Raw genomic sequence first — 20,521 nt, 5'->3', positions numbered from 1 at the left:
TCATGTAATTATAGGCCTTCAAGTAAAATGGGAACTGATCAGTTGATATCTATGGCTGCTATTTATTTTTATTAGTTCGTCTTTTCAGTATCAGGGTAGACCCAAATGATCTTTTCTAATTTTTATTTTATTTATTAGTGCCCTGAAGGAAAGTCCATAAGTTCATTGTGTTGGGCAAGGAAAGGCAACTTCCTTATTCTGGCCTTACATCCGTCATCAACTATCTATTTCCTTCGAGTCACTAATGATGATCCAGAAAATTTGGAGAATTTGGGACTTGTCAAATACAATGATCATTTTGATGGAAGGTCTCCGATTATGCTGGCATGGTCGTGGTCACTTGTTTGCGTACAGTTATGATAAACTTGTGGTAAGTAGTGTAGATGTAACTTGATTGAAAATATATTTTTCAGTGCAGTATCAGACTTTACAATTTGCCATGTGCAGGTATTTCAACATTCAGGGGTAGATCAGGTTACCTGGGAGATCTCCAATTTCGTGTAAGTGTGTTATACTGAGAAATTATTATATTTGTTAAGGAAATGATAGCATATTGACGTCCGATGTAGTCCAATTGTGTCCACCTTATCTAATTACTCCACGTGTCCGGTGGCAGAAGAAACAGACCCACGTAATAGCTAAATAACCAGCTCTTCGGTGGCAGTAGAAATAGACCCACGTCCACATGGCCATACTTCGCCATATACCCACGTCCATTCCCTGTGCTACCTCCTATCCTCTATGGCTGCAGAGGAGAGGCATCTCGGCTTCCACCTCCACACCTTTCCAATTAGTTGCAGAGGCGAGACATCTCAAGGGCATGTCGTAGCTGTTCATTTCCAATGTTGCAAGACGGTGTTCTTCTTGTTGCATGGACTATTTTTTCTGCTTATTGCAATGTTGTATGCATATGTTTCATTTGCATTTCGTGAATGTTGAGCTGGACTTGATTCGAGATGGTTTTTTATGAGTGGCAAACTTTTGTTGTTGCAGAAGAGTAATTAACATATTGCAATGCAATACAGGATCATTCTAGACAAATGTGTGTTGCTGGGAGTCATTTAGAATGTTTTGATGGGCTCCTTTGGGTGTTGCAGTCGTTCTTTGTTGCATTAGACCAATCATGTTTTTTTGTCCTATCATGCTATTTGCAGCAATATTTCGATGTGCATTCGCGGAATGGTCTATGATGATGGTGATCATGGGTTATTTACTATAGAGTGAGTACTGTTTCATTAGTAATTTCCCTTTTGTTTTTGTGAGGAAACTGATTTTTTTTATCCTCAAGCGGGACAAATGGACGTATTGGAGAATAAATATGGGTGTTAACAATTTAAACTAGTACTGATTGTTTGAAACGCATTGCAGTCTGACTAAGGTTGCTACGTCGCCTGACAATGAGCATGCTAAAAGAAGGGGGTCACGGTTCAAATACGATTCAGAGTATATGTTGATAGCTATTTCACAGTTAGTACTCATTTCCTTCAATTTCAATTAATCATACTTTTTGTTTCAGAGGTGTGTGTTTACATTGTTTTTAAAATCCGGAATGAACTTTCAGCTCTAGAAAGTATGTTGCAACCGGAGGTAGGGACACTCTTTGCTATCATTTGAAGAAACGTGTTGGACGTGAAATTAAGGTAACATTGAAAGGTTATAGAGGGCATGATGTTAATTATGGTGATGTCAACTGCATTGACTTTAACCCTATGGTTAGTCGCTGTTATTCTCTTATTTCTCTCTATATCGTTTTATGTACCAAATTCGTCATCTCAATTTTGTTGTTTATAGGAGGATAAAACTAAGATGCTGGTATTGGGCGAAGACACTGGTTATATCCATATCTGGGCGGTAGTTAACAGAGGAACCATGAAGTGCCGATATATTGAAGCAGACAGAGTAGATGAGTATAAAAAGGATTTCTATAGTGGACCTTTCACTGATGCTGATAGAATAGATGATGAAGTGGTGGTGGAGCCGATCAAGTCTTGCATCATATTAAAGCTTGAAGAAATCATTCGTGCTGAAGACAAGGACTCAAGTACAACTAAAGTTCCTCAAGAAACTTTTGAAAGTGTTGCTATTGCTGCTGCAGAGGTGTCCACGACTGAAGGTGAATACCACGGTCTCGTATGAGTTTTAATGCAAGAAACTTGGTAAGAGATCGTGGTAAAAGCGAACCAGGTGAATACTCTTACGAGACCTTACACTGAGTCATACTACACTCTCCCTCTTTGAGATGCAGAGGCCTTCTTAAGGAATTCAATGATTTCCTTTGCTGTAAGTTGATTCCTACGAGCCAACATGTCATCAGCTTGTGCTCCAAGGACATGACATTATGAACTGCCTGGCCAGCAACATCATTGAGTTTATCAAACTGCTGCGACATCTGCACATGAATCTGACTGCGACTCAATTCCTGGTTGATGGATGCAAGCTTGTCAGAAAGTGTCATTTGAACGACCCCCTTCAGTCGTTGACACCTCTGCAGCAGCAACAGCAACACTTTCAGCAGATTCAGAAGTTTCTTGAGGAACTTTAGTTGTACTTGAGTCCTTGTCTTCAGCACGAGTGATTTCTTCAAGCTTTAGTATGATGCAAGGCTTGTCCGGCTCCACCACCACTTCATCATCTATTCTATCAGCATCAGTGAAAGGTCTACTATAGAAATCATTTTTATACTCATCTACTCTGTCCGCTTCAGTATACCGGCTCTTCATGGTTCCTCTGTTAACTACCGCCCAGATATGAATATAACCAGTGTCTCCACCCAATGCCAGCATCTTAGTTTTATCCTCCTATAAACAACAAAATTGAGATGACGAATTTGATACATAAAACGATATAGAGAGAAATAAGAGAATAACAGCGACTAACCATAGGGTTAAAGTCAATACATTTGACATCACCATAATTAACATCATGCCCTCTACAACCTTTCAATGTTACCTCAATTTCACGTCCAACAAGTTTCTTCAAATGATAGCAAAGAGTGTCCCTACCTCCAGTTGCAACATACTTTCTAGAGCTGAAAGTTCATTCCGGATTTTAAAAACAATGTAAACACACACCTCTGAAACAAAAAGTATGATTAATTGAAATTGAAGGAAATGAGTACTAATTGTGAAATAACTATCAACATATACTCTAAATCGTATTTGAACTGTGACCCCCATCTTTTAGCATGCTCATTGTCAGACGACGTAGCAACCTTAGTCAGACTGCAATGCGTTTTAAACAATCAGTCCTAGGATAACTTAAGTCGCAAAATAAATTGATAGAGATGAATCAGTACTAGTTTAAATTGTTAACACCCATATTTATTCTCCAATACGTCCATTTGTCCCGCTTGAGGATAAAAAAATCAGTTTCCTCACAAAAACAAAAGGGAAATTACTAATGAAACAGTACTCACTCTATAGTAAATAACCCATGATCACCATCATCATAGACCATTCCACGAATGCCAATCGGAATATTGCTGCAAATAGCTTGATAGGGCAAAAAAACATGATTGGTCTAATGCAACAAAGAATGACTGCAATACCCAAAGGAGCCCATCAAAACATCCTAAATGACTCCCAGCAACACACATTTGTCCAGAATGATCCTGTATTGCATTGCAATATGTTAATTACTCTTCTGCAACAACAAAAGTTTGCCACTCACAAAAAACCATCTCGAATCAAGTCTAGCTCAACATTCACAAAATGCAAATGAAACGTATGCATACTACATTGCAACAAGCAAAAAAAAAAGTCCATGCACACCGTCTTGCAACATTGGAAATGAACAGCTACGACATGCCCTTGAGATGTCTCGTCTCTGCAACTAATTGGAAAGTTGTGGAGGTGGAAGCCGAGATGCCTCTCCTCTACAGCCATAGAGGATAGGAGGTAGCACAGGGAATGGACGTGGGTATCTGGTGAAGTATGGCCATGTGGACATGGGTCTATTTCTACTGCCACCGAAGAGCTGGTTATTTAGCTATTACGTGGGTCTGTTTCTTCTGCCACCGGACACGTGGAGTAATTAGATAAGGTGGACACAATTGGACTACATCGGACGTCAATATGCTATCATTTCCTTAACAAATATAATAATTTCTCAGTATAACACACTTACACGAAATTGGAGATCTCCCAGGTAACCTGATCTACCCCTGAATGTTGAAATACCTGCACATGGCAAATTGTAAAGTCCGATACTGCACTGAAAAATATATTTTCAATCAAGTTACATCTACACTACTTACCACAAGTTTATAATAACTGTACGCAAACAAGTGACCACGACCAAGATCTGATGCCAGCATAATCGAAGACCTTCCATCAAAATGATCACTATATTTGACAAGTCCCAAATTCTCCAAATTTTCTAGATCATCATTAGTGACTCGAAGGAAACAGATAGTTTATGACGGATGTAAGGCCGGAATAAGGAAGCTGCCTTTCCTTGCCCACCACAATGAACTTATGGACTCTCCTTCAGGGCACTAATAAATAAAATAAAAATTAGAAAAGATCATTTGGGTCTACCTTGATACTGAAAAGACGAACTAATAAAAATAAATAGCAGCCATAGATATCAACTGATCAGTTTCCATTTTACTTGAAGGCCTATAATTACATGAAATCAGAATTTTGTTTCATAATTCTTTTCACATGTTAATATTTTATAGCAAGCAATTATGGACTGCATACACACCAAAAAACACATACCTGGAGTGCAGTCCTGGCCCTAAAACCATTGTTTCCATCTTATGACAGGATGGATAAGGCCCCTGGTTTACCTCCCGAGCCACTTGATGCGGTAGCAAGGACCCGACCTCCACTGTGCCACCCCAGAGATGTCCCTTTAGAAGTGGGACGATCTGCAATCTCCTGCATTCAAAACAGGAAGCTAACTATGATTTTTTTCTTTTGCGTGAAAGATGGAGGAATGTTTTGTGTGTGTGTGGGGTGGGGGGGGGGGGGGAGGAGAGGAACCAACCAGTGGTGTCCATTTTCTATGCTTTTTCTTTAAACTGTATATATGCACTCCTTTGCTTGAGACACATCCAAGCATAGAATTGGAATTAGCCTCTGAACATGCCTGAGGATTAGGATTCCATCGTATTGCATGTACAACCGGGCAAGGCCCATCTTGGTCGCCTACCGGAATCACATGTGTACACTTGATGTCTACTTCTACATAAACGGAAATAGGCCAAGCATAAATAATGGACATAAGTGGAGCTGTATATTAAATTTAAGTTATCTTCAAAACTTTAATTCACAGTTTGAATTTGAGTTCAAATGCGCACACAATGTGCTCACATAATACGCAAAAAAGAGCAAAGTAAAGCTTATGGCACGATTAAGCTGGAACAGAACAATATGTTGATGTTGTCCCTCTCTGCTGGAACGGCCTAGGATGACGGCCTGGCCCAACCTATACTGATTCTATATGACATCCCATCCAATTAAATGAAAATCACCTCTGTCAGTTTAACGTTGCTAAAAAACCTATCAGTTTAGCAAATAATTTATGTACTAATAACTTTATTGTAGCGATATACAAGCAGATCAACGAGAATAGATAATAATAAGGCTGTAGTCCCGTCAAAAAGGCGAGCAGGGTAATGTGGATGTGGCTACGGCCTACGGATTACACATTATTGCACAAAATGCCACATTTGGAAACTTAGATTCAATTAATCTGGACGAGATCGAAAAGTAATTACCATCCATAGCTGAGAACGGAAAGAGCGGAGATGGAGGTGGCGATGTAGAGGCGGCGGCGGTGAAGAATCACGGGCGCCGCCACCGGATCTGATGAACCCGCCTGCAGCCTTGGTTTAGAGGCGAGACCGCGAGAGGTGTAGAAAGACGGGAGAGGCGAGACCAGATCACGGGCGCTGCCACGTCTTCTGGAAATTCCACAGGCCACGTCTTTCACTTGTTTAAGCTCATATTTTCTATGGTTGCTTCTTTTATACTCTTAAGTGAAGAAAAAATATCAAAAAAAGAAAAAGAAAAAGTCAAATTTTCTCAAAAAAACAACGACAGCCCAAAAAAATAAAAAAAAAGAGAGGGGCAAAAGAAGAACAATATCTAGAGGAGCACATAGAGAGCGCCATTTGAGCTGTGTTTGCGTGTGCTGATTTCTATCTTGTTCCGAATCATATTCTTGCTGTTCTTATCACTTGATACATCTGGTACTTTGAACATGAGTAGGCCAACAACTAAGACAAGTACTTGGGATACTTATTCAGCTTTGCTATTCAGTTGCAAATTTTGCTATTCCTTGCTACTATATTGTGCCTGTCCAAGCTCCACTTTCTTCTAACCAAGTACAAGTACAGGTTCACCTTGCAACTGTTACACTCAAGCTACAACGGTATCACAGTCACCGACCGATTGCACCGCCTGTTGCTTTGGTAAGAACACTTATAAGACCGTGGTAAGACGCTTGAGAGTTGAGTGCCTTATTTTTCCTTGTCTACAACCTAAGTAGTTGGTAGGGATAATACTATTTGTGTTGTCTTTTCTTTTTTACTAACCATGTCAGGAAAAGCCGGAGGCAGCGGCCAAGGAAACAAGAACGCACCTACAGATTTCAATGACTGTGTTTCTAAGAATGAGCTTCGTGCCGTTCTTGATGACAAGTTCAATGAGATCCTTCAACAAATCACCAATTTGGCCAAGAGGATTGAAGATGTTGAACAACGACATCCTGAACCACATCCTGAAGATGATGATGATCTCTCTGAGGAGGACGATGGCGACACGGAGGCTGAAGCCGAAGCTCAACGACGTGCTGAGGATGCACGTAACCGTAATCGGTTGAACTTTAACCGATGCGGTATGGGAGGTAACAACCAAGATAATAATGATCCTTTCTCTAAAACCAAGTTTAAGATACCTCATTTTTCTGGTTCTGCTGATCCTGAATCATATTTAGATTGAGAGATGGCTGTAGATCAAAAATTTAGCTTCCATCAAGTACCTGAAGAATATAGAGTTAGACTTGCTACTAGTAAGTTTACTAGTTTTGCTCTTTTCTGATGAAATGATATTTGCAATAATGCTAATGCTAATGCTCAAATACCTCAAACCTAGACTGTACTTAAACGACGAATGAAATCGAGATTTGTTCCTCCATACTATCAGCGTGATATGCGATTAAAACTGCAACGTTTAAATCAAGGTAGTAAAACTGTTGAGGAATATTATTAGAAGCTTTTAATTGGTTTAGCACGTAGTAATACTCAAGAGGATGATATGGATAAGTGTTTTTGATTTTTTGGAGGTTTGCATCGTGAAATACAGGATGTTCTTGACTATAAAGAATGGACTAGATTTTCCCAATTATATCATTATGCTATTAAAGCTGAAAGGGAAGGGAAGTCCAGGGACGACAACCTAGGCGATCCACGACTCCATCCGCGACTCCATCCATTCCTTCACGTCCAACCGAGGTGAGTAAATTTTCTATTGTACAGACACCACCAGCGCCTGTAAAGAAGAGTTCTCCTATCACACCTTCCAGTGGATCTGCTACACCTTCCTCTAGCAGCTCTTCTAAAGTTGTGTGCCACCGCTGCAAGGGCATGAGACATATTGCTAAAGAATGCCCCAGCAAACGCGCATATATTGCTATTGATGATGGTGGGTATGCTAGTGCTAGTGATGAAGAGAATGAATTTGCACTTGCAACTGATCTTTATGCAGATAAATTTGTGGATAGTGCTGAAGATCCTGATGAGGTAATTGATAGTGTGGCATGCACTACAGACTATAAATCAATCCTTGTTCAGCGTGTTTTGAGTACACAAGTTGAGCCAGTAGACAAGCTACAACGCCATAATTTGTTTCAAATGTTCCTCATTATCAATAATTTCCATGTTCGTGCTATAATTGATGGAGGGAGAAGCAATAACTTGGTAAGTTCTGAGCTTGTCAAGACTCTTGGTTTATCTACACGTGCTCTTCCACATTCATACCATGTTCAGTGGTTCAACAATAGTGGTAAGACAAATGTAACACAATCTGCTCGTGTGCATTTTTCTATCGGGTCATACCATGATTATGCTAATTTTGATGCCATGCCTATGCAAGCTTGTTCACTTTTGTTAGGCCGCCCCTGGCAATATGATAATAATGTTGTATATCATGGTAGGCAAAATAGATATACTTTTATGTTTAAAGGAAAGATCATTGTTTTACTTCCTTTAACACCTGTTGAAATTGTGTAATATGAAAAGGAACTTGCTGAAAAGAAAAAAAAATGCCTTGATAAAGACTCTAGCAAACCATTAAATGAACCTTCAAGTAACATGAAAGAAGTTTTATTTACTCTTAAATCTGTTCTTGCTGTTCATGATGAACCATGTTATGCTCTAACTTGTACATCGCCTATATGTCCACTTGGTCCTACTCCTAGTGCTATGCCTCTTATTGGTACTAACCTTTTGCAGGAGAAGGAGGATGAATTCCCAGCAGGGAAGCCACCATGGCAGTCGCCTTTGCGAAGGATTGGGCGCCAAGATAAACGTCTTCTTCTGGAGCCATTATTGCTGTCATCCAATGGAGGAGACGATCTACTTTAGTCGATGACGACTTCAATTCATGAAAGGGAGGATGATGAGGACATCACTTCTTCATCACATACAAGCCAAGGAGAGGAGGACCAGCATGGGCGTCCAATTCATCTTTCTCATGTTGGAGGCCCAGTACAACTGAAGTTGGAGCACATCTCGGGTTCCAGGACCAGTCTGCCTTAAACTGGTCACCCAGGACACATCCGGACTCCGTTTTCAATGATCCACATATGGTTGGAAAGCTAATTTGATAAGGAAGCCAACTCAATTGGTCTCACGTCAAAATCCCTTCGGAATCAACGGGAATCGTCGAAACAAGTCAGCGTCCAGAATCTGTCAGGGTGCTGCGACACCGTCTTTTGGTCCGTTAGACCGTGTATCGTGTTTGGGCCCATTAGGGGACGCATCCAGAGGGTGACGCCCAAGACTCTATAAATACCAGCCGTCGCTCTCCTTAGGGAGTTTTGTTTAGTTCTTGATTTTCTCGTGAAACAGACATCGTTTTGCTGCAACTGTGCCGCCAAGGCCGCTTGCTGTGAACCAGGGCCCCAGTTCTTGATCTTGTTCGCCTGTGACGATTAGTCCTTTCGAATAAAGACTTGAACTCCTTCTTGATTTCATAAGCCTCATATTTATTTGCAATTTTAGATTGCGTTCATCCCGTTCTTGCTTGTGTTCTCGATTCACTTGCAGGAAAGCCTTTTCGGCGAGGTCAATCGCGTTAGCGTGGTTGATAACCAACGGAGCAGTGGTGTAACGGTTGTGGGGGTCCGAATCAATCTTGGTTCGAAGCCTAGATCGTGAACGTCGAGTCTCCACCAATCGACGCTATCATACCTTTCGAAAGATCGGGCCTTGTCTACATCACAAAGAAGCAACAATGGCCTCATTTGGTTGGAAAGTACCATTTTCGTACGAAGAAACAGCCATTTTGTTCCTCGCTTCATTTTCAGTGTCAAAGATATAGAGCTGACAATCCTCTGGTCTTCTACCATTTGATGGCATTAGTGGTCCTATTCGATGGCATAGCTGGCCACTTATCTTGAAGACATAAGGTCCTCGGCCATCGTTAATAGAATCTATAACATTGACACCCATAGATGTCATAGCAAACATAGAATTGTAGCATCTAATGCCGTCAAAGAAGTGGTTGGACAATCTAGCATCCCACGAAGTCAGAAGGCTAATCAAGGGCTCCGGCGGTGGCTTGTATGGATCAAGAACAATGCTGCCACCTCTACAACACTTGTTGTAAATTGGCATATCTTTAGTACCACAGCCACGGACATGTTCCTCATTCCAAAACAGAGCGCCACAATGCGGGCACACATTGTTTGGCTCTCCCAAATGGAGAGCAGAGGAAATAGTGCCTATAATATGTAGACGAAACAAAGAAATAAATCAATAAGTAAGATCAGCCTTCGCAAATGAAGAGCAGGGGAAACACTGATTGTAATTTGTAGAAGAAGCAAAGAAAATAAATTATTAATTAAAATGAGGTAACCAAAGGGTAGACAGTTAGCTGTTTGTGTGGTGCAGCAGGAGCAATGGTTATAAAGAACTGCGACATCAATCTCATTCACTATGGACATTGGTTTGAAGGCATATGGTAACATGGCTACGTACGAATAACTGCAGCACCATATATACAAATGGATCTAACAGTAGAATGGATTGAGCAATGCATTTGGTGTGTTAACATGTAGCAGCGAATTTAGCCTTTCTCAAAGGCATAAGAGGTGTCATTTAGACATGCAACATGAGTACAGCGTGTACGAAAATGTTTTCAGAGAGGAGGCTCACGTTTGTGTGGACCGAAGCTTCCAATAGTGGGATTCGCCGTGGCATTGGTTTGGGTAAATGAAACCCGACGACGGGCAGATCTTGAGGAGGAAGATGCTGAAACAATACATTGTTTTTAGGATGAAATTTGGGGGACAGAGATCTGGACATCAGGTTTGTAACCAAGCAGTTCGATGTAGGTAAATATGATTGCACTTACCATCATCGCGGAGGATGACGTCTGCCCTTCGTTTCCGTATCATTGTAGAAGTAACAGATGCCTGAGGCGGTGGAGATGCTGTCAAAAAGTATAATAATCCATCAGTGTAATCCGAGGAATGTAGAAGGCAGAAAATGTGAGTCATTGGACAGAGATCTGGAAAGCAGGAATGTAAGCAAGCAGTTTGATGTAGGTAAATATGGTTGCACTGACCATCATCGTGGAGGATGATGTCCGTTATACGTCTGCGAATCGTTGTAGAAGTAACAGATGGCTCAGGTGGTTGGGACACTGCCCGAAAAGTGTAAGAATGTATCAGCGTAATCGGACAACTGTATGAAGCAGTGGATGTAGGAATGTTCCAGAGAGGTAAAAATGAATGCTTTGCAAAAGGAAATGCGAATACCCTGAGGAGAGGTGGCATTTATGGAGGCTGGAGCATCGCCAGGAAGCAGCGTAGACCAACACTTAGTGCTTCACGATGCGGTATTTCTGATCAGGCCCTACGCCTGCGAATCGTTGTAGAAGCAACAGATGGCTCAGGTGGTTGGGAGGCTGCCAAAAAATATAAGAATGTATCAGTGTAATTTGACAACTGTATGAAGCAGTGGACATAGGCATGTTTCACAGGGGAAAAAATGAATGCTTGGGAAAAGAAATGCGAGTACTCTGAGGAGAGGTGGCATTCGTGGAGGCTGGAGCTTCATCAGGCAGCGTAGACCGACGCCTCAGTGCTTCACGATGCGGTATTTCTGATCGTGATATTCTTTGTCCATGGGCGGAGAAATAGTTCGTTGCCTGCGTTGTCATCGTTGGCAACCGAAGCTGTGCCGGGTATGCTGAAGCAGCAAGGCAAAAGTGGCCAACTAAGATAGGGTGCAGATGTCATACGCGGCAATAAACCTGATGCAAATAAGATTAAAAGCAGTAGCATAAGGCAACAGGAGACAGGCCGACAAATGGAACTTGCAGCTTACAGGTGCGAATTGGTATGCACATCTGAATGAGGGAAACTAAGAGTGCACATCTGAATTCTGAATTATCGCGTATGTAGCATTTGGAGAAATTCGGGAGAATAAAAAAGGAAAAGGGAGGAGTGCACCTGTTGGCAAGGGTTGTGGACGAAGGCCGGGCTGTAGCTGCCGTGTGGACGAAGGCCGGGCTGTAGCTGCCGTGGAAGGGGGCCGTCGTCACGGGAGAGCAGCTGCGCGACGGGGGTTCCTGTGGAGGCTGAAGACGGACGCCGTTGGCCGAGCTGGCGTGGAAGGGACAGGGCCGGACCAGCGTGCCTTAGCTGGCCGCGCGATGGGATAGCGGCGCGACCTAGAGAGGCGGAGCTGGACCGGTGGCCGCGAGGCGGCGTGAGATGCGGTGGTCCAGGGCCGCGGCGCGGCGCGATATGCGGTGACGGGCAGCGCCGTCGCGGCGGCGGAGGTGTGAGGGCGCGAGGCGGCGCGAGACGCGGTGGCCAAAGGGGCGGCGGCTGTTGCGGTAATGGTGGAGGACTCGGTGCCGTCCCCGTTTTCCTTTTTTTTTTTTTTGGACGGGAGGTAGCAATTACCTTCATGGTTTTAAAGTTTTCTAGAGTAAATAGTTATTAAGCTTAAATATTAATGTTCTCTTGAGGTTAGCACTATTAGCCCCTACTAGATTTCACTTCAAGCTTCCTTGTTGATCTTCTAGGACATAAGATCCTTATATTTACTCATAGAATTCTGAATAAAAGGTACAATATGCACAATGGTTTTAATTTAACATGCACATGTCGATCAAATTTTGTATAACAACTTATAAAATCAAAATATGTCCTCCTTATATGCTTGGTTCATAATTGATTTCATTTCTTCTCAAAGGTAGAAGGAAGGACAGAAGGACAATGAAGATTATACTGCCAATTTTAGCAAGTGTTCTGCTGACATGCATATCCATTTTGATATGTGTTTTTAAGTCCAAAGTTGCCAAAGGTGTGTGTTCGATGACAAGTATCTACATATATGACATATTCTCTAATATACAATCATTATTTTATTGAATATTTCAATGGAATATATTCCCCTCATGACAGAGAAATTTTCTTGAAATTTATGAAATAGGGAATAAACAAAAAAGACAAAAGCACAAGACCTTAGTCTTTGGAGAGGTGAATGCTGCTGAAGGCTTTGAATTTCCTGTTCTTAGTTTGAAAGATGTCATAGCTATGACAAATAACTTCCACAAATCATTTATGATAGGACAAGGAGGTTTTGCAAAGTTTACAAGGTATTTATGCCACTAATTATTAGGATGATGTCAAGAATTATCATCTAATATTTTCCTGTTTATGCCTTTTCTCAATTGCAGTTATATGAGATTAATATTCCAATCTATTTTCCAATTTAATTGTTAGGCAAAGTTAGATGGCCGAGAAATTGCCATCAAAAGGCTCCATAGGGGTTCCGAGCAAGGGATAGTAGAATTCAAAAATGAAGTTCTTCTAATTTCCAAGCTACAACACAGAAATTTGGTTAGATTTCTCGATTGCTGCATAGAGGGAGACAAAAAGTTGTTGATTTTTTAGTACATGCCTAACAACAGTTTAGATGCTCACATTTTCAGTATGCTCTAATAGCTCATGACAAGCTCATGAACCATATAAACTAGTTAGTAAGAAATGGGTTTTCTTTGTAGGCAGTACAAGAAAAGCAATGCTAGATTGGCCAACATGTTTTAACATAATCAAAGGGGTTGCCAGAGGACTTCAATACCTTCATCAAGATTCTAGACTAAAGGTAATTCATAGAGATCTCAAAGCAAGCAATGTTTTGTTGGATGAAGAAATGAGACCCAAAATAGTGGACTTTGGCATGGTAAGGACGTTCGGTGACAACCCACATAATGAAAATACAAAGCGGGTCTAAAAGCCCTAGTTTAGTTTTGGATAATTGATAAAACCTAGCACTAACCTTTTTCATGAGCTATGATATGAGCTAGGTTGGTGCAATCCAAGTGTTTGAGCAAGATGAGGTCCATGGAGTTGAAGAAGGACATGAGATGATGATGATCAAGTGCTCAACTTGAAAAAGAAGAAAGAGAAAAATAAAAACCGAGAAGATCAAGGCAAAGCTGTAAGATAGGTTTTTATTTTGCACTCAAGACACCATAGAGGGTGTGAGTGACTTAGGATCGATAGCCGTACTATAAAGAGAGGAAATCTTTGGCTAAACAGTTTATCGAGTGCCACTAGGTGACATGAATTTTGCATATGTATTTAGGAATCTAGTGTGCTAACTTTGACCCTTGTAAAATGCTTTGAAAAATACTAACACACATGCACACAAGTTCTACACTTTGTGGTTAGCAAGTTGGAAGCAAGGGTGAACTTCCTTACCACACTTGAAACAAGCACACGACTTGTTCCCCTATCCCTAACGAGGTGGAACCTGCTGTCCCTGAGGCTGCTGCACCTGCTGAGTAGGTGCACTATACTAAGTGGGAGGTGCCTGATGAGTCTGCTGAGTCTGGCGAGACGGTTGTCCACCCAGAGAGTGATAGGACATCCTCCTCACAACCTGTACCTTCTGCAACTGTGGGTGACTAGAAGACCCAGTGATCACCCTCTTGCGCTTCCACTCAGCCTGAGAGTCACACTGAAGTCCCTCCATAGCAATGGCAGCATTCATCAAAGCACTAAAGGTCTAATTGCCCACTGTATACAGCTTCTCTTACAAGATACAAGAGAGACTGCGATTGAAACTGTCCATCTTATTCTCATCAGTATCCACATGAGTCCCAGCATACTGTGCAAGATTGTTGAACTTGTTCACATACTCTATCACAGTCATGTTTCCTTGCTTCAACTCCAGAAACTCAGACAACTTCCTGTTCAGCAAACCAACAGGAATGTAGTACTGACGGAAAGCAGTGGTAAACTCCCGTCAAGTCACATGGTGGTCCATAGGCTGCAAGGCGTTGAAAGTGTCCCACCAAGCACTGGCAGATCACAGAAGCTATTGTGTGGCAAAGCGCACCTTCTGCTCATCAGCCACATTGAGCAGCTAAAACTTCTGCTCCAGAATACGAAGCCAATGCTTCATGTCCAGAGGCTCAGCAGTCGGTGTGAACGTGGGCGGGTGTGTCCCCAAAAAGTCCTGATAGGAATAGGGTCTCTCGGGATCGCGAGCACCACCCACATTCCCGCCATTGCCACCAGGGCCTCTATGGGCGAAGACACCAATAGCCTATGCCAGCATCTCCAGGGCATGGGTTGACTCGCGACGAGCAGCCAACATCTCAGACATCATCTCGGCATAGGTCATTGGAGGCGGTGGTGGTGGTGGAGGAGGAGGACCAAGGAATGGGGCCTCGTGGCTCTCCCCATTGGCATGCCATGATCATCGCCACGACCATTTTCGCCCTAGTCTTCACCAAGACCACGGCCCGTCCCAGCACTGGTGCTCCCACGACCAGACCTCAGGTTCATCTATAAACAGATAGGAACCCACCATTAGAGACAAAACCTCCATATTTAGAAACAAAAAGGTTAAAGAGATGATAAGGCCCAATAAATGGTTACTAGCAAGACTTTTCCTTAAGAGCTAAAGCATTTCTCTTTATTTATTATCCTATCAATTTACTATCCAAAAATTATACGTGTGGGGGAGTTTAGTTTAAGCAAGATTCTCTTCCCATGATGCATGGATCGACCTATTCGTTCGCTCAAGCTGGAATATAGCGGCATTCGTATATAATTTTTGGCACAGCACACACTCACTTCCCATACGCTAAATGATTCCTACGCAGTATAAGTTAGTGTACCTGTAGAAGGTTCATTAGATAAAACCAGTTCCACTATCATAGATAGACCATATTATTAGGGCTTATACTTATTTACATAATTTATCGCATCCTACTTTTCGCAAAGCTTTTGTTAGTCAAATTTTAGGTTTTGAAAAGAATTTTTAGACTCATAGACTCATTATTGGCTCTGATACCACCTGTGGCCGAACCGCCCAGAATAACACACTATCGGAGGTGCTTGTCTTCCACTAGACACTAAGCACCCTGAAAAGTGGGTTACTTCTAGCGGTTCCATCGAGCATACCCTAAGAGAGAACTCAAAACAATCTACGTTTTACATCTAGAATCCAATAATGAGTACGAGCTTACAATACTTAGTCCATTTCATACAACCAGAGTTATTGGAAATCATTTATTACAATATCAGAGTTCAAAGTTCGATAATTAAATAGCAGAATGAAAATAAACATCTAGCAGAAATGATACAATGATCTATCTGTGCCTACTAGAAGAATCCTCCACATAAGAGCTACTCTTCAAGCTACACCTACAACAGGGGTAAAATAAACCCTGAGTATACAATGTACTCGCAAGACTTATCTAACTAGTGGGAATAATTTCTCGACTCTTAAGGATATGATAGGCAATATGGGTTTGCTGTTTTCTTTTTATTTACGGAAAGCGTTACTAATAGTTCATCCTCACAGTTAAGTTTTATTAGCAGTCATGATTACTTTATTAGCTAACCATTATAGGTAAGCACATGTTCTACTTTTAAGCAAGGGTTGAGCAATCAGAACCATTTCACCATCTTTCATCTTCCAGTTCTTACTACGGTGCTAGACCATAGCCAAGTCGTACCATCTCATGGAAAACGGTGATTCGCGAACCAATGTATCCGAGCTGGGTACCTCGAAACACACGCCCTGTTTATACCCCAAGCACAAACAAGACCAACTCATTCCACACCTGTCACGGGGTATAGCTCCTGTCCAAATTTGGACTCCAAGCCCCCACACTTGAGACCCGGTCTCAGTATGGTGCTTAGACCTCCACCTTTCCCCGCCTCCAATTAGTCGGTCCAAAAAGAGCCAGAACCCACAATAAGAGCATAACGAGCCTTCCCGCTCCCATAAGTAAGTATGTGCTCAGTATAATAAGTCTATGACCTGACTACCATCGATAGCAATGGACGGTCCTTAATCGATACGAACAGGGAAAAAGTGTAACCAAGCTAAGCCCCGTTGGCCATGGGACACAACCTGTTACACCCATCAATACCCATACCATATCCCTGCCCTGTCTCTATTTTTCCTTTCATCATTGTATCCTGAGAGTAATTACAATAATCGCCAATTGTGAGTAACGACAGGTTATTCACGCTACCGAAAACCTAAGCATAGCAGCTACTCGAACCTGCACTAGTAAGACTCTTAGGACAGATATATTTATACAAGTGGTTTTCATAAAATTCCTGTAGCGTAAATGCACATCACATATATATATTCAGTGATTATAAAAAATAAGGGTTATGCACCGGGGCTTGCCTTGAGCAGGTGGATTGTCAGCTATGTCAGTCATCAGTGGATGTGGGGCTTCCTCCTATACGAGGACCTCCTCGTACTCCTCGATCACCTCCCCGTACTCCTGCTCTTCGGCGATCATGAACTCTACCAACTCGTTCTCTACATGCATGCAATGATGATGCAACACTTAGTATTTTAGCAACAACAACTCTTAAAATAAGAATACACATGCTAAGCTACTAAGCTAGCTCTAATGACTAAGATACTAAGCTAATCATTATCTGTACCAAATAGATTTCAAGCTCACCCTACAAGTGCTTAACTTTTATAAACCAATATCATGCCATTATTCCTTTAGCCTTAATGGGTATTTAGCTACCTATTAAGTAGTCTATTCTAGAGCTACAAAAATTACAGTGAGCACATAATAATATAATGAAGCTACTATAAAATTTTTAGAGTTTTTACTATCACCAATCTACCAAAAGAATTCCTACAATTATTAATCAAAATAATACTAAGCACCTCAACTATTTTAATGCTCCTTAGCATCCACACAGATATGTATGAACTAACTATACGCATAGGTAGTAGATATTTTTAGAAACCCAACAAAATTAGTTTCACAATTTTTGGACATCTATAACATTTTATATTAATTATCAAAATTTAGCTCAGAAATAAAAATGAAAAGCTATTTATATTTTCCACGAAAAAGAAAAACCGAATCTGGCCCAATGCGGCCCACGAGAGGCGCGGCCCGTGCGTGCGGATGAGGCCCACGATGAGGATCCCATGTGCACGCTAACATATTAGCAAAAGCACCCCTGGACTCTGAACAAAACAACACGTAGTCCATGTTACTATTCCTAGAGACAGTACCTATGCAGAAAGACCCTTGCACTCTCTCCTTTTTAGAACGGCATGATCCCTAGCCTCCCCCACATGCTCCGACGTGGCGAGCGGTGGCATTGGCGACAGCGCTAGCCACCCGGGACCCATGTTAACCTATCTAAGAGGCTGAATCTCACCAAGGGGTCGACGTGAGGCGATGGGCAGCTGTTGCACGAGCCAAGATGTCATAGAAGGACCTCTCCATGATGGCGGGCACCCTATGGCAATGGTGATGGTGTTCTAGTGAGCCATAGCAACAACTGAAAGCTCTAGTTTGGTTTTGGTGAATTGATGAAACCCTAAGTGCTAACCTAGTTTATCAAGTGATCATGAGATAGATAGCACACTTCAAGTGGAGAAGCAAATGAAGATCATAACATGATGATGATATCATAATGATGATCAAGTGCTTGGACTTGGAAAGAAGAAAGAGAAAATCAAAAGGCTCAAGGTAAAGGTATAAACCATAGGAGCTATTTTGTTTTGGTGATCAAGACACTTAGAGAGTGTGATCACATTTAGGTTTGATAGCCGTACTATTAAGAGGGGTGAAACTCGTATCGGAATGCGGTTATCAAAGTGCCACTAGATATTGCATATGCATTTAGGATCTAGTGGAGTGCTAACACCCTTGAAAATGTTTGTGAAAATATGCTAACACATGTGCACAAGGTGATACACTTGGTGGTTAGCACATTTGAGTAAGGGTGGAGAAGTTAGAGGTGAAATGGAGTTAGTCGCAATGATGCTGGCGTCGGTCAACTGACCGGATGCTGGGTTGCTCTACGACCGGATGCTGGGCTGTGTCTGGTCAAGCTTGACTGGACGCGTCCGGTCGGCAAAATCATGTTTTGGACCCTTACTGTAAACAACTGGACGCTGGGGGTCCAGCGTCCGGTCAGGTCTGTCGGAGTGTCCGGTCAACATTTCGACCGTTGAGATCTAATGTTCACTGTTGAATGCAGGAGACACGTGGCCGCCATCGGGCGACCGAACACTGAGGAGCAGCGTCCGGTCAGTTGGACTAGAGCGTCCGGTCAGCCCGTGTTATGCCCAGTGAAGGGGTATAATGGCTCTATTCTATGGAGGCCTCTATTTAAGCCCCATGGCTGGCTGTAGCTCAGATCTTTGGCCATTTTCATTGACATAGCAACCTTGTGAGCTAAGCCAAAGTCCTTTCACTCATCTCCATCATTGATTCATCATCATAGTGAGATTGGGAGTGATCCAAGTACATTGCTTGAGTGATTGCATCTAGAGGCACTTGGTGTTCGTGTTTCGCTGTGGATTTCGCTTGTTACTCTTGGTGGTTGCCACCACCTAGATGGCTTGGAGCAGCGAGGATCATTGAGTGGAGGGTGGTGATTGTGTCCGGCTCCGATCGTGGTGATTGTGAGGGGTTCTTGACCTTTCCCCGGTGGAGAGCCAAAAGGTACTCTAGTGGATTGCTCATGGCTTGTGTGATCCTCATCTTGTGTTTGTTGTGCGGCACCCTATTGAGGGTTTGGTGTGTGAAGCCAATTAGCGCGCGATCCTCTAAGTGAGTGAATCATCACAATAAGGACTAGCTTGCCGATAAGCAAGTGAACCTCGGTAAAAAATCATTGTGTTCATCATTGATTCCGTGGTGATTGGTCTTTATTGTTATTCATCCTTGTGATTGATTGGCTTATTCATCTACACGGCGGTATAATCTTCTTGATCACTCTTTTTACATTATCGCAAACTAGTTGTTAAGCTCTTTAGTGTAGCTAGTTGTGAGAGCTTGCTTGCTCGGTTAGTGTGGCTCTTTAGTTAACCTTTGAGAGCACACTAACATAGGATAGTGTCATAACTTTTGTGTGGATCGACACTATCTAAACTATAATTATGGTAGGTGGCTTGCATTTTGAGTAGGCTAGCGCAACACTTGCTTCGCCTCATAATTATCTAACCATTTTGTTAAGTGTTGTTGTAGAATTTTTATTAGGCTATTCACCCCCCCTCTAGCCATTGGGACCTTTCAAGTGGTATCAGAGCCGAGGTCACCGTTATTTGAGGCTTAACAACCTTCGGTGTTAAAATGGCTCAAATCAACAACACCAAGAAGCCATCCCAATTTGATGGCTCCAACTATCCCTATTGGAAGGCCAAGATGACAACTTATATCAAGTCAATCAATAGGAAGGTTTGGAAGGTGGTAGAAACAAAAATTGAGATTAAAGATCTGGAGAATCCCATCGTGGCCGAAGAAGTACTTCTTGAAAACAATGACATTCCTCTAAGTGCTATTCATGATGTAATTGATGAGAGAACGTTTGAGCAAGTAAAAAATATTGAGATGGCTCATAAGGCATGGAAGAAGTTGGAAGAATCATTTGAGGGCACTCAAGCCGTGAAGGGTGCAAAGGCTTACATTCTCAAAGAAAAGCTTGCAAGCTTCAAGATGAAGGATGATGAAAGTGTGCTGGAGATGTTCCATAGGCTTCAAGTGCTTATCAATGATCTCAAAGCACTTGGAGAAGAAGTAAAGGATAAGGACTTCTCCCACAAGTTTTTGAGATGCTTACCTTCAAAATTTGGTACATTGGTCACCATTCTAGTAAGAAGCGGTTTGGACACCATGATACTAAACCAAGTATTGGGAGATATAATGACCGATGATACTTATAGAGATGATGATAAGAAGGAAGAAAAGAAGGAGAAGAAAGATGAGAAGAAGGATGAGAAGAAGAAGAGCGTGGCATTCAAAGCCACATC

At 42.1% G+C, this 20,521-nt stretch overlaps 1 long non-coding RNA gene across 4 annotated transcripts; it reads right to left on the bottom strand.

Moving 5' to 3' along the window:
* Positions 1 to 681: 681 nt before the first annotated feature.
* LOC136476019 (uncharacterized) lies at positions 682 to 12,108 on the bottom strand. 4 transcript variants are annotated; one of them, XR_010763348.1, is made up of 12 exons: positions 11,689 to 12,108; positions 11,255 to 11,489; positions 10,993 to 11,141; positions 10,800 to 10,877; positions 10,587 to 10,664; positions 10,388 to 10,483; positions 5,726 to 5,981; positions 4,993 to 5,189; positions 4,722 to 4,883; positions 4,256 to 4,495; positions 4,126 to 4,178; positions 682 to 3,610 (listed from the first exon to the last, which is right to left on the bottom strand). It is a non-coding gene; the product is annotated as an uncharacterized lncRNA (long non-coding RNA). The 4 variants fall into 4 exon arrangements; XR_010763346.1 differs by having other exon boundaries at positions 682 to 4,178; XR_010763347.1 differs by lacking the exon at positions 5,726 to 5,981 and having other exon boundaries at positions 682 to 4,178.
* Between the last annotated feature and the right edge of the window lie 8,413 nt (positions 12,109 to 20,521).

This window comes from Miscanthus floridulus, chromosome 8 (assembly GCF_019320115.1).
Source record: "Miscanthus floridulus cultivar M001 chromosome 8, ASM1932011v1, whole genome shotgun sequence".
Taxonomy (NCBI): domain Eukaryota; kingdom Viridiplantae; phylum Streptophyta; class Magnoliopsida; order Poales; family Poaceae; genus Miscanthus; species Miscanthus floridulus.
This window is presented reverse-complemented; position numbering and strand designations above follow the sequence as displayed.